The 14,952-nt window shown below is 41.4% G+C and overlaps 1 long non-coding RNA gene across 1 annotated transcript; it reads right to left on the bottom strand.

Annotated features, from left to right (window-relative positions):
- Window positions 1-653: 653 nt before the first annotated feature.
- Window positions 654-3,780, bottom strand: LOC123020737. The gene is made up of 2 exons (XR_006414200.1): window positions 1,947-3,780; window positions 654-1,116 (listed from the first exon to the last, which is right to left on the bottom strand). It is a non-coding gene; the product is annotated as an uncharacterized LOC123020737 (long non-coding RNA).
- Between the last annotated feature and the right edge of the window lie 11,172 nt (window positions 3,781-14,952).

Below are 14,952 nucleotides of genomic sequence, written 5' to 3'. Positions count from 1 at the left end.
GCCTCTTTTCATTTTTACTCTGGAGGAGGTAAATGAACCCCTATTTTTTAGCTTTAAACCACCACAATGCCCTGCCCCACAAACCAGCATGCTTATGCAAATCAGAGGCACCACACCTAGAGTAAAATAAAGCAAAAGATGCAGCTGCTGGACACAGATTGACAGTTATGTCTTTTGCCCCCTTTGGCTTTGAACTCCAGCTGCATTTTCCTGCTATTCTCTGTAATACTGGACTTTGCAAACTATCTCTAAAGCAATAATTAATTCAGGAAGGGTTGGGCAACCTGTGGCCCTTCTGATGTTGCTGAATGTTGTTGGTCACTTGCCCTGTTCCAAGTTTAACAAAGACATTAGTTGGCCGTTTCCATTGCATACTGGGGGTGCAGGCTGGAAGACACAACAACTCCCTGTTGTGAGTTCGGCTAGACTATGAGGTTTCGGCAAGGGGCGGCATAGAAATATAATAATAATAATAATAATAATAATAATAATAATAATAATAATAATAATAAGTGTAGTTGATGCCAGGGACTGAGACTAGATAGAGCCAATGGTAGGCTGAGTAATTGCAAGAGGCAAGTAACTCCAGCAGCATGTGTGCAAAGCAGAGAGGTTTGATGGATGGTCTAATCCATGCAACAACACTGAAGCACTTCTTTGAATGCACATTTTAATGCTCCTTCAGCAAATCATGACACAGAAAATGCAAACTCAGACAAGTAACTCAGGACCATGAGTGCAAAGTGGGAGTGATCCTCAGGTAGCAAGACAGCAATTCTTCCTGGACATTTGCTTGACTGCTGATCTTGGCCGTTCCGCTTTTTCCCCAATTCTGGCTGAATCACCAGCACCATCCAGTCAAATGATGCCATGGGAACACCATGCCAACAGGGCAGGGCGGAGGAGAGGTGGGAGCATGTTGGTTGCGGTACAAAACTCGAGAGCTGGCTAGTCTTGATCCAAGCACCAAGGACAGAGATGCAACTGTTTGTAGCCTATTCTGATTTAGAGGATAGCGCTGCTGCTCATTTTTTGCTCGGTTCTTTAGCTGTTGCACATCTCACATGACTGGCTGCCTGGTCTCTTTACTGCTGTACTGAAATGAACAAGTGCATTCTATGTGGAGCATACAGAATTAATTGGTTAATATATTTGGCAGTGCTGGAAGATTTAAAACAATCTGAAAATGTCCACTATTATTTTTACCAAGCTAAGGCATTGTTGTTTTATGCATCTAACACCTTAAATTTATTTATTTATTACATTCCAAACTGCTTCTATGTTATTAACTTCATTAAGCATCTCCTAGCCCTGACATTTAAATGTCTGCAATGTTTCTGCATAATTACATTGTTTTATATCAAAACACCCATTATGCTGCTGTGTGTATTAAGATGTGCATTTTTGCTCATTCTGCTTTTTGGCTATTATCATCTAATGTTGTCCCTTTCACACCATTTACCTTGCTCTGCCAGTTATTATAGCTTTGTGGAATAAAGAGCCTTGGCTCTCATTTGTGGAAACTGGGCCAATTTCTAAATTCACTCGCACACACATATCCCACCTATTTTGCATCTCATACAATTTGCTGGCTTCTGGGTGCAATGATACCACCACTAACGCATCAATATTCCTCCCTGACTAGAAGCTAACTAAGTGCAATGATTCCCAAACTACTGGAAGTATGCTCCATCACATAGGAGAGCCATTGTTCTTGGAGAAAAAACGCAGCTATTGCTGCTTTGCAAATACTGTTTTGTTTGCTTAAATAAGTGCAGATTAAAATGACCCATTATTTAACACCAAAGCTGAACTAGATAAATAGGGGAGCCATGTATGCACTTTTACAGAGGACTGGCCTCTGTCCAACAAGCTGCCCGGTTCTTTATTTCAGTTTAACAAATAATTGTGTCTTTTTCATTAATTCTTATTAATTAGATGCATACCTATAACGTGGCACAAGTAAGTTTTAGGCGCATCCACATTCTCTTTATCCTCAATTTTGGTGATTCATAAGTGTGCACCCTAGAGAATATGAATTAGTGGTGAGGCCAGTATAATGCGAGGGTCCTCATGGCGGAGAGAGGAAACAGGCGACAGATTCAACTGAGTTCAGGCTAGTTAGTGAGTAGTAGATAGCAAGTGGGAGACTTCCTATTTTCATGCAGCCATCATTTTAATTTCAGTAGTCCTCTGGAAAGAAATATCTGACCCTTTCTTGGCAGCCCCCTGAATAGGAAGAAAGACAGGAAATAGAAAAGGCAATAGTGGAAGGAGAGAAGGGCGGACCTCTCCACTTTGGACACTAGGCCTGCGCCTTTTTGATTTCTACCCTACCCCTTGCCAACTTGTGCCTCCCCCAACAAATTACCCACAAGGCAATGCAGTCCTCAACAGAAAGGCTGCTCAGCCCCAAGTTCTATGAGAACATGTTGGCACTCCTACCAGTGAGAATCTTGGCATCCCTTGTCCTGCAGTAGGCAGATAATCTCAAGAGGCATCAGCACAGGGTGGCCGTGTGACCTATTTAGTTGAGAACCAGTTGAACAATCAAGAAACAGATCAAAGTTGCTTATCAACATTTGGCACCAGGATAACAGGTTTAGAAGGTGCACAGATGACAGTTGCTCCCTCCCTCATTGAATGAATGAATGAATGAATGAATGAATGAATGTAGTAAAGCCCTCTAAATTTCCATTTGTTCAGAGAATCATAGAATAGTAGAGTTGGAAGGGGATATGAAGGCCATCAAGCCCAGCCCCCTGCTGTTGCAGGACACCAAGTTACACCATCCCACTCAGATGGCTATCCAGTTTCTTTTGAATTTCTCTAGTGTGGGAGAGCCCACCACCTCTCTAGGCAGCTGGTTCCACTGCCGTATTGCTCTGACAGTGAGGAAGCATCACAAGTAAGCATCACAAATTGCCCTCTTCTGTGCCTCTGCCTGGTGATGCATGTCCTCTTTGAGGCAATATAGAAGGGACCAACCCGATCTGAACATTCAGGATGGATGCCTATCATGAATAGCCCTGATTTACATGGTTTGTCCACCCCACCTTGTTACATAGAACACCAAAGGATCATTTGCAGGAGAGGAGCAAGAGGTGTGTTGTGCCCCTGCTATAGAGCCCAACAAATCCAATTCAATCTGTACCTGCAGAAGATGCGCTTTGTTGACTTTTGTGGGGCTCACTTCCAGATAAATGTGCATGGGATTACAGCCTAAACCAGGCCAATGATGTGACACCCTAAACTATGTGACTTTCTAGTTTTTATGACTTTATCTAAAATAATACTTGCCAAATAAACTTAGCAATTAGCAACTTCAAAAATGCTGAAATATCTCAGTTTGAAGAATTCCTTCAGGGAAATAAATGGTTAGATACCTTCAAGACTGACAGAGAAATAGAACACTTAAGCATTTCCTTTTCCCCCAGCATAATTATTTTGATGTTCCTTCCTTTTAAATACCAGTTTTGTCCCCAGTGCAGGCCGTCAAAATGTCTCTTGTGGGTTCAGACATGTGATGGCATTAACGTTAGCTTCATAAAATTCCACTAAAACAGAAGTAATGATATTCTTAATTTAGGACACATCATTCAATGAGGCATGTTACAGACATTCACAAAGGTGATGGAAGTATCTACTTTTTCGAATCACTTGTCTCAGGACAATACAGAGGCTTTTGTTTTTGTGGTTCTGTGCTATCAAGTCATCTCTGGTGACCCTGTGAATGGATTCCCTCTGTCCTTGGCAGTCCTGCTCAGTTCTTGTAAATTCTAGCTCTAGCTTCCTTTATGGAATCAATCCACCTCATATTCGGTTTGCTTTTTCTTCTGCTGCTGTTAATCTACCCTAGCATGGTGCCTTCTCCAGTGAGGCTTGCCTTCACATCATTCATTCATTCATTCATTCATTATATTTTTATTCACCCTCTTTTCTCCTCCTCCTCCTCCTCCTCCTCCTCCTTTCAATATTATCCTGTAAGCTAGTTGGGCTGAGTCTGAATGGCTCAAAGTCACCCAGAAATGTTCATGGCGGAGTGGGGACTAGTACCCAGATCACCTGAGTCCTAGTCCAACACTTTAACCACTACGCCACACTGGTTCTAATTTCTGTCTAAACTTGCAGATGATTGCCCGTTAAATAAATTAGGCCACTTACTATATATTTCTGAGAAATGTAAATCATCCTTACATATGATGGGAAATTTTGCACACTGCATTTTTAATAAAGTTAATTTGTACTAACTTTGTCCCAAGCCTTGATGCAGGGTTTTGAGCAGATTACAAAGATGTTTATGAAGGAGGGCCTGGCTTGTACATACGGTATTTAGGTTGAAGGCAGGCTCCTGTTATACCAGTGTGATGCCAAATTGATATCTAATCTAAGAGGATAAGGTTGTGGCATTTAGTTTTTCAAAGGTCAGAGGTGTCCTGGAGATACAGATCCAAAGACATTTGATGCAAGTCAGTGCCCAATAGAATGAAAACATTTAAAGTGAAACCAATTCTTGGAAGGGGCTGGACCTGAGAAAAACAGTTAATTAAAAAAAGGCAACATTATTTTTTAACCTGCCAGTGACCCTTTAACATCAGCCAAGCATGTATATCTTAACTACAGTGCCTGAAATTGTTCATATGAAGAGTGCAGAGGCCTTATTTAGACTAAATGCTAAACTATGGGGAAAAACCCAGGCAAACTCAGGCACATGTGCTTCCCTCTCCTTTGTCCATAAGGAGATCAGAAGTTTTCTGGTCTGTTTTTGAATAAATGCAGTTGGTCCATTTGTCCCAGACCTGACAAACTGTGGTTGGCTTAGCAATGGTCTAATGAAAAGACACTGAATTTCTCCAATTTTGCTGTAAAGAGCTGACTTGTTTCAATAAACTGTAGTTAGGATAAGCCACAGTTTAAGCTTTGGAAATATTGCTGAACGGTGGTTAATCACAAATGGAAGCAAGAGCTTTCAATCCTCTCCGGGCTACAGTGTAAGGAGGAAAGGGAAAGGTGAGGAATGTGGTCTGAGGAGTGCCCGTAACGAGGAAACACAGTTACATCCAAACATAGCAACTCTCTTCAGATAGACACCAGGGGTCTTTGCAGAAATTCCATGTGCATGCCATCTTCTGCAGGTGTTTGTTCCTCTGAACCTGAATCTAACATCTGGTACAAGGTTTCTGTCCATTTTTGATCCCTACTTGAAAGCACGTACAAATTGGGTTCGGCATGAGACTTGACACAGCAATGAATGTGTGGAGGGCAACACATTTCAGAAAAAGAGAGTACTTTGCTGCAAATTCTACAAAAGGAGAAACGAATGGAGCAAACTTTGTGGCAAGAGCTTCTCTGTGCATGCCTACAAGCTCCAGAGCAGAATGTGCTCTTGTTGAGCTGGTGGTCCTGATTTTCAGTTGTTCCCTCTCTCTCCAAATCTCTGCCTACCGTCTGTATATACATAGCTTCATGGCATGACATTCCAAATTCTAAGAAACTTCAGGTTCACTAGATGGACCAAACAATGTTACGGAAAATAACCTTGCATAAATGTGATATAGTTGCATGATTTATGCTGGGGAAAGAATTGGGATTATTTTGGCACATGCTATGACCAAACATAATCATTATTATCATGTGCAATTAAATTATAGGCATGCAATTTGTTGCAAAACCAGTCCAATACTTCATCAGCAATGGATTTGCATTAGAATTGTTTTTGTTGAGACTCATGAACTGCATCAGAAACAGGCAATTATTAGAGTACTTCAGTGTTTCCTGTCAGAATATCTATTAGGCAAAGAAAAGTTTCTGTCATGGGAAAAGAATTATTTTGTGGAAAATTAAGTGCTACTGAAAAACATTTCTATATCATTATGCTTATCACAAGCTCATTACCACTATACAATCCTCCATCTTCACCCTTTGGAGTTTCAGGAATTCAGGATGGGTGTAGAGTATTAAATATTTGCTTTCAATATTATGAGCAAGGTCACACATAAGCCCTCCAGAAACAGATCCCAGACAGTTATTTAATCCATTACCAATCCATGCTTGCGCCATCAGACAATCAAGTGCTCCCTGGTTTGCCATGGTTTGTTTCTCTCTTGGTTCTTTAACTGCTAGTACATATCCTAGTGTCCCTTGTGGCATAACTTTTTTTTTAAGATAAAACTTTATTAAATCCATTTTGTCTGTTTTGTAGGTTTTCTTCTTCTCCTCTCCTCTCCTCTCCTCTCCATCTCTCAAGCCATTTGCACCAGCCCGTTGTGCTTTGCAAGTCTCCAATATACCAAGAAGCAGAGTGAGCACTTGGGAACAATCATGTTGACAGCCCTCCGCATCTTCCCTTTCCACAGTGAGACTAGGTCCTCCAGCTTTTTCAGCACAATGAGATTTCAGTTAGTCTTTATTTTATGTCTCATTGATTTGAATGTGTCTACTCTAAGTAGGTCTAAACTGGGATCCCCTTTAGCTTGAAACGTTCAGTTACCCAAAGTATTGAAGGTAAGAATTGGCCATCACTTCACAGCACACAGAAGCCCAGAGAAGCCCTTTGTAGAGGCTCAAACGTGCAGCCTTAACAAATGCAATAAGCAGCAAACTGCAATCCACTTATGCCAAAATGATCCTATTTGAATTAGTGACTGCTTAAATTTACCTGAGTTATGGGCTTTTGTGCTTACTGTAATGCTTAGCATAAATGACCACTAATGTTGGTATTTCTCACAATCATTACCAAAAATAGTCTTAAGTATACCTGGCTCATGGCACATAAGAATTAAACATTACCTTTGAAGTACAGAGGCCAACACATGAAATGTCAGTCCAATTTATATCAGCATCTGATTTGACTGGATACTGACCTTCCTTGATCCCTTGCTTACAACAGTTGCAAATCTCAAGATGCAGAATAACTGATGGGTGAAATCTGAAGAATCTTTGAGGTAATTGATTGTATGAATGTTTCTGTGTCATTCATTCATTTGGTCAGTCACAAAGCACCTTTTATCAAAAGGTATCAGGGCAATAAACAATAAATATACTGGCCATGCAGCCTCATAGAGCAATATAAGCAATAAAATACAATGATAAAACATTATTAAATGATAATAAAAATACCGTAGAATAGATTGGTCTTTGTTTCAGCCTACCATCAAGTTAGATAATGTCCAAATTAGCACAAGCATGCCCATAAATTTATGAATACAGACTAACTCAATGGCTGTAGAGAACAGGTTTGCCACAGCATTGACGGAAAAGTTGGGTCTAAACTAGATACAGTCCATATACTAAACAGTAACTTACCACAGACTGCTTACAAGCACTTGGTAAGCTGGTTGTCTATATCATCTTGTCATAAGGAAAGGAAACATTCCCCTACATATCACACAAGTATGCACATGTGTGTGTGTTTCTAAACAGATCCCCCAGACAGCCCTTGGGTCCAAAAAGAAGGGGGCATTACTCATTTTCATTCATTCCTTCCATTTCTATCCCACCTGTAGCCAAAGCTCTATGGGTGGTTTTACAGTAAGGTATTAGTTACAGATGTCAGGTACAATGCATGGAAAAGTTATCGCCTGTATTTATGCAAACAAGTAGTTAAAATTTAAGATGAACTAGGCTTCTCATTACAGCATTCGCTGTCCTTTCACTGCGGTTCTGCTATTGAGGATGGCAAGGATTTCAGTGGATTGCTGTGGATGAGAGACAGGGCTCCAAGTCTTAACAAAAGGAAAATTAACCACTGTTGATTACCTTGCTATTTGTTGGACTGATGTTGATGTGTTTCAGTGTTACTGGGTTGTCATAAACCTTCTTTGGATATCATTCTTTGGATATCTGCAATTTAATCCATGTAGATTCCAATATGAACTGGCCTGTATTTCATCTCCAAGGCTAATGTCCAAGACATGAGTTCAGAATAGGGAAAGCTGCTTGGGAAGATGGGATGTGGTAGAGAAGGGAAAGGCTTAAACACTTCTCATTTGCTAAATGTTGTCTTCAAATAGCACTTCCCAGAACAGGTTTTCCTGGGGGGAGGAGGAGGAGGAGGAGGAGGAGAAATGGACCTCAGGGTTCTATTTCTCACAGTCATACATACTACATAGCTGATCTCCAGTCTCCGTAATTATTATAGTTATTGGCAAGAAATGGTTAGGTTCCAGCCTTTGGATTAATACAGAATTTACAATGGTGTGGGGAAATTTACATGGAAAACCTTACATAAAACAGTGCTTTCTCTACACAGATCTGAGACTCTAGGTTCCCAATGTGGCAACAACAACAAAAATAAAATCTTCTCATTAGAAGGGGCAGAAAATAATTTTGGCTGCATGTTTAAGCAAATTTACCTAACCTGCACTTCCTAGATTAATATGTAGGGCAGAACATAGCTATCCTTCAAATTGTGAGGTTTTCTGAATTTTGTGATGCAGTTCTTGGCTGGACATTGCATACAAAATCTGTTCATTAGGGTATATTACGTGCAAAAAATGTGTATACTAGGGTGAATTGCATCCAAAATGCAAATATAATGCATTTCTTAGGATAAATTTTTACAATAAATGATAATTATCACACATTTTTAAATGTGTGAAGATTGATGTGGAATGCACTAGGTCAAAATACATCCAAAAGTGGCACAGACTAGAAATAGACTGATTCATGCATACCCACTTTTACCCAAGTTAACAACTATTACTAAAGATATAGAGTAGTTTGCACTGAGAGAGCAGTAACGGCAGCCTATCTGTGATGGACATGTGGCAAAACTGTCTTACAATATTTTTAACAGTAGAAATCCCATTATTGTAGGTTATATGAGGTTCCACTTACATAGATAGCTCTATAGTAGTGAAAGTACTTTTAGGATGGTAGGAAAATAACTCTCTCAATCCCCTGCACTGCAGTTCTCACAGGCTACCTACAACATGATTTATTTTGTTTATTTAAAAAAATCTATATTGCCTTTCAATAGATATTCCTACAACAGTTCCCACAAATGGAAAATAGAAAAACAATTAAAATATAGATAAAGCTAATAAGCATAAAAGACAAAAGGGGCAGCAAGATCTTAAGAGGCAAATAAAAACAACAGCAATTTTCGGGGTGGGGAGCATTTTAAGTCCAAAATGTCTGGGAAAATAAAAAAGTCTTATGGAGGGATAACATAGAAGGTGCCAAAAATACCTCTATGGTTGATTTCAGTTCATGTGGCATGACCTACAAGATTTGCTCATATCAGAACAAACCATGGAGATGCTACTTTTGTAGCAATATCCAAGTGCAAATAGGATTCTATCAATTCAAAAAGCTTCTTGCTCAGTGCTTGGCAAGTGCAGAATTATTTTACTTTAGCCGTGTCATCTGTAGGTGGGAGGTGCTGGATGGGATTGAAAACATAGAAAACGGGAAAGTAAAACCTTACAGGGAGAACATTCTGCCACCCCAGATAAGTTTGCCTTCCTGGTAGCCATCCATCTCACTGCAACAGCAAGGGCACCTGTAGAATACCCTCAAGAGAAGATGCTAATGCATGGATAGGCGCATATCTCCAAATGTACCTTATATACCTGCTTCTCCCATTTCCTGGTGTCTTGGACGGTGTTATCTTTTCAGCATGGATGTTCACCCAGCATGCAAGTGGCAGGGGATGCAATCATACCCTCCAGGCAAGTTCCCTTGATGGAGGTTCAGAGTTTATGAGTGTGATGTGGCAGCCACGGAGAGCCAGGGTGAGATCCTGCCACCTGAGCCTGGAGGTTGTACCACTACCCAGCCTGTTGCTCCCTCCTCTTCCTCTCTGTCATCTGGTTGCCCCTTCGGTGCCTCCGTGTCCTCAAAGCAGGGGTTCACTTGCCCCTGAAGTGGTCCACACCACTGGCCATGTCCCGTTCTGAGGAATGAGCACTCACAGTGAGGCGCTGGCACCTGTGTTCTCTGCAAAGCTGTGATGGCCACTTACCCATTGTGATTTTGTAGCCTCAGGAAGGTGGCTGGCACCATTTCCCACAGAGATGCACTCTTGGACTGGGTTTCACATGATATGATGCAGCGGGTAGTGTGCCATCTTTGTTTGACTGTTCCTTGTTGTCCTGGCTGAATCTGACCAGAATGACTTATGCATGACCAGATGAAGCATTCTAAAACAAGCATTGCCCACTGTGGCTTACAGGGTTGTGTGAACCCAGTTAGAGCAGTCCTCAGAGCGAGACACCCAGCAGACAGCAGGTGGTCTGGAGACCAGCTAGCACAGTTCTCTGGAGTAGCCACTTGCCACAGAAACAGGCAGTCCAGAAAGCTTGTTTCCACCTGTGGCAGGTGCTGAGCACACCCTTCCCCACCCTTCTCTTCATTTAGTCATTCTCAGGGCTGGGGCCAGAGGTGAAACTGGAAGGAAACAAGTGGCCCTCCCTGCAGTACAAAGGAGAGCAAATCACCACCATTCCAGATCACTGCCTGAGGTGAGGAATTCACCGTGTCCCATCAGAGGCCAACCCTAGAATGATATCACAATGATAACATTTGAATCAAGCGTTGCCATATTATTTTCTGTGGTGTGCACCTGAGGCTCTGTAGACCAGTTTGTTGATTCTGGCAATATGAAACAGCTGCTACTTCAGCATATGAGCATCCGCTCATGTGAGCAGTATAACATATGAGATCATCCATTCCCTTCCATAAACAGAAAAATCACAACTTTGATCATTTTGTTCATTTTTCTCCTAATCATTATGTTGGTGCTTCTTGTATCCAACAAGGTTGTTTCCAATCTTATTACATCCCACACATTTTTTATTTTTTGCACAGCAGTTTGGAGGATTATTCTGTTATTGAAAAATTGCACAAACCATGAAACCAGATGAACTTGCTACACATAACATTAAACCATGCAGTCATCTGGTTAATTCCAATTTGTGTTGTACATTTCCATGAAATTTTTCCATCAAAATAAAGCACAGCTAACCCACCGTTCATAACAATATCGAAGTGCAAACAGGATTGTAGCAATTTAGAAATATTCTTCCTGATTTACATTGCATGGATTGTGCAGACTTAATTTACATTAGCCATGTCATTTTGACGTATTCTTTTGAACAGCATACACAGAATTGGCAGAAACCTAGAATTATGGGAATTGCAAAATGCTACCAACAGAGACTTGCTTGAATCTTTTGCATCTTTCCAAGATGCATAAACAGCAAGCTTCGGATGCATTGTGTATTGTATAAACACTTCACCTATCTGTTGTAGAATTGGAACATTTAAATAAAGCATACAACACTGCTGATATACCCAAGGCACTATGGGAACAAAATTGGGGCCTTCTGAATGTTTGTGCACATTTCACCAAGTATGTAGCAGCCTGAATAATACCTTGGTGCTATTGTGAGATAGAACCACTGGCAGGAGGGACCAGTTCTTTTCAGCCAACGCTTGAAGTATTACCAGGATAACAGAGTGCCAGAAAATAGAAGTCTGAGCTGTTAAGGTACAACTTACTGTCCCAGCATGAACAGTATTATGAGATGCTCTGCAAAGAACCACCCCACAAAAACAAGCAACTCATAGGCAGCAGTGGTGCAGAAATTTCCAACACAAGGGGTAAATTCCTTTTAGGGACGCTCTTAGGGACTCCATTCCGGTAGTAGGTGGTATCAAAGACAAGGGAGGTAGGGACAAAAGCAGAGGGAGGTGGGGACAAAGCACAAAATGCTAGTATATATTAGCTTCAGGCTGTTATTTCCAGTAACTAGGACAGAGATGGGAGCTTCTTTTATCCTGAGGTCCAGATTTCATTTCAGAGAAGGACCCAGAGGTATCATCCTAGTGGTGGGTGGAACTGAAGACAGAGAGGGTGAGGCCAAAGGGTAAAAAATACCGGCATATTTTAGCTTACTGCTCTGACTTACAGTAACTTAGCCAGGGATAGTGGAGCAATTTCAGCCCAAGGTCGACATTCAATTTCAAAGGTGCTCTTGGGGCAGCATTCCAGGGAGGAGCAAAGGCAAAGGGGATGGTGCCAAAACTACAAATTATCAGCATGTCGTAGCTTCAAGCTCTTACTGCCAGTAACAGCTTCAGGATGGGCATTTCAGCCTAGAAAATCACCAAACAATTGGTGATTGCGGGAAAGGCGGTGGGGACTTGGGATGGGGGAATAGCCATTGCCATGAGAAACCAGACTGTGAAGATACCCTGGGAGTGTACAATCAAAGTAACCTTTACAGTTTATTCAGACATACAGGAAATACCTATAAGATGCAGGAAGACCCTGAAGGGACTACAAAGAGAGGGTCTGTACAAGATGCTTTTATAACCTATCAGTTACATACATGATTTGAAGAAAGATGTGGGAATCATGTAGGTATTTTGCTATAGGCGGATCAGAGTAAAGTAGTAGGGTTCAATGGATTAAGACACACCACTCACCACAAGGGGAACCTTCAGGACAGGCACATGCAAGCTGTGACCCCAAAGGACTGGCCTATTAGCATATCTAAGGTGTACATGGGGAGCGAAACTTGCAACATGGATCTCACCTTACGTATAAAGCTGCTCTTATATTGTCAGGCATTGGCAGCCATATTAAAGCAATGCATTCACTCATTTTTTCCTGACACCATCTAGAGAACTCTGGGGACCAAACTGAGAACCCAGAGCCCCTTTTCTGGGTCCTAGGCCTGAAAAGACCCACTTCACCATTTGTGCCACGAGAATATCTCATCAGTCAATCAGAGAACAACAATGAAAAGCAGGAAGTTCCCATGTGATAAAGGAAAGCAAGATAAAGTTGCTGCTGGAAAGGAACTGCTAAGGAAATTTCCACATGGAGGAAGGAACATAACCCAGTAATGAAAAGTCCAGGTGGTATCTATTATATGGTGACTGCAGAACAAGCAGCAGGTTCAGGAAAGAAGCTCACCATGAAGAATTATATCTCCTTCCCCAGCAGCAACAGGTCCAGCTGGATTTGCCCCTCAGCCTGTGGCCATTAAATTTTTCTCTATAACAATAAAAGCAGCATATCTATGCATGTTTAGTGCCAAAAAGGCCCACAGCTCTCTAAATGTGCTTAGGAGTGTGCCAAGAGATCGAGTCAAGGATTACCCCCTATTATAGCTAGCTATACCCTGACTATCAACTAACTGTGGATGCCACAATTCCTTGGACCAAATTATGTATTTGCCATCACATAACTGTGTGTAGTATATGTTTCTCTCTCTCCTAATGTAGCAAAGGATTGCAGAATTTCAGATGAAAAAACACAAACTTGCACACAAGTCCCCTAAAACAAAACAAAAAACCTTGTCACATTTATTAAGCAATATAGAAGAAATAGCCATTCCTTAGTGTCGTATATCATGTTTTTCCTCTTCTCAAATATGAGTAAATGGTGGAAAACCTGCTTATTTGATCTTTCTCCTCTTCTACACATTTGGTTTTCTGCTGGGGATGGCGAGATTTGATTGCTTGCGGGGACTGACTGAGACTTTGGGGAGATGAGGTCAGGAGATTCTGCCTTGGCTCGCTTAGGATGTAGCTACAGGAGTGTTTTGTTCAGCAATGAATGACTATAACAGAGACACCCCAAAGATGGCTTTCCCACTGAGAAATGGCAGATGTTCTTTATGATTTATGTGGCAGATTAGGGGTGTCTTTAATATTGTAGAATACACTTCAGGGCTGGCTTAGGCAGCTTATATAGTCTTTAGCGCATGAAACAAACACTCAGTGATTTTTCACATGTTTCCAAACACACCCAAAGCTGTGGAAAGCATGCCTTTGTTCTCAGCACTTGCTTGGCTGAAACCTATCCAGACCTCACAGGCACTTGGCATTTCTGCAGCCACCAGATTTTAGGAACAAAACCCATCCCTGGATCACACACCTTGTTACACCCTAAGAGCTTCACAATCATTCCTTGCTTAGTCACACAGGGGGGAAAGGGATCTGTTCTGTGGGAGAGTGGGAGGAAACAAGCCCAAATAAGTGGAGAAAATGGAAATCGGCCATTACACAACACTGCAATGAATACCCCTGGGGATGTAAGTATGCTAGCATCATTGGAGCATAGATAGCTTGGACAATATCAGACAAATGGATGTTATTCAGAACATTTAGGCATCTCTCTGTGGCTGTATATTCTTTGGCTAAACAAATATTTCTCTTTCTTCGCCCAATCAGACGCTTCCTTTGTCTTCTACTTTCTACCAGAAAAAGATAAACAGCTAGACATACAATCATATCTATTCCATCTCTTCTTTCCAGTAAACATCCTGATATAGGAACCAGTGTGCTTCACAGTTTTAAGGCACTGAGGACAGCAGATCATCATCTGTGCTGATGTGCTGTTATTTAGAGCTAGGCTAGACAAAAGCTTTGAAGACAATACCATACTGCGGGGACCAATTCTGTGCAGACAACGGGGAATGAATACACTAACTGAAGTCATCTTTTTCCATCTATAATTGCTCCCTGTACCCCACACGCACACACGCCCGCACACACACAAGGAAAAGCTATAGGACAATATTTTTTAAAAGCAGAAAACAACATCAAAACAAAAAGAGATGGACCAGACTGATTTTAAGTAGAGACTGAATATGTTCAGCTGAGTTCTTCAGACAATTTGAGAATGGCAACTCCAGAAACAGGGTGTGCTGGTTACGATGCCAAAGTGTTACCATCCCTGAATAGCTGAATACCTCATTTCTCATCCACACACATGTCCATCTTCAGGAGCCTTCCCTGACATTGTTCTGGGTATATTTCAGGAACCAATTTCAGGAAAATATGAAACTGCTGTTATGCTCAGCACTGTCTATTCTTCCCTGTAAATAGATCTCCAGTGGGTCAAGCAGTTGTCAAGAAGTGTCCAAGGCCTAAATCTGGTTTGTCCTCCCCATCTGAGCCACTTTCTCATATCCTCCAGATATTTTAGGCTGT

Source organism: Varanus komodoensis, unplaced genomic scaffold (assembly GCF_004798865.1).
Source record: "Varanus komodoensis strain SLA01 unplaced genomic scaffold, ASM479886v1 scaffold15, whole genome shotgun sequence".
Taxonomy (NCBI): domain Eukaryota; kingdom Metazoa; phylum Chordata; class Lepidosauria; order Squamata; family Varanidae; genus Varanus; species Varanus komodoensis.
Note: the sequence above shows the minus strand (reverse complement) of the source record. Positions and strands in the feature narration are given on the sequence as shown.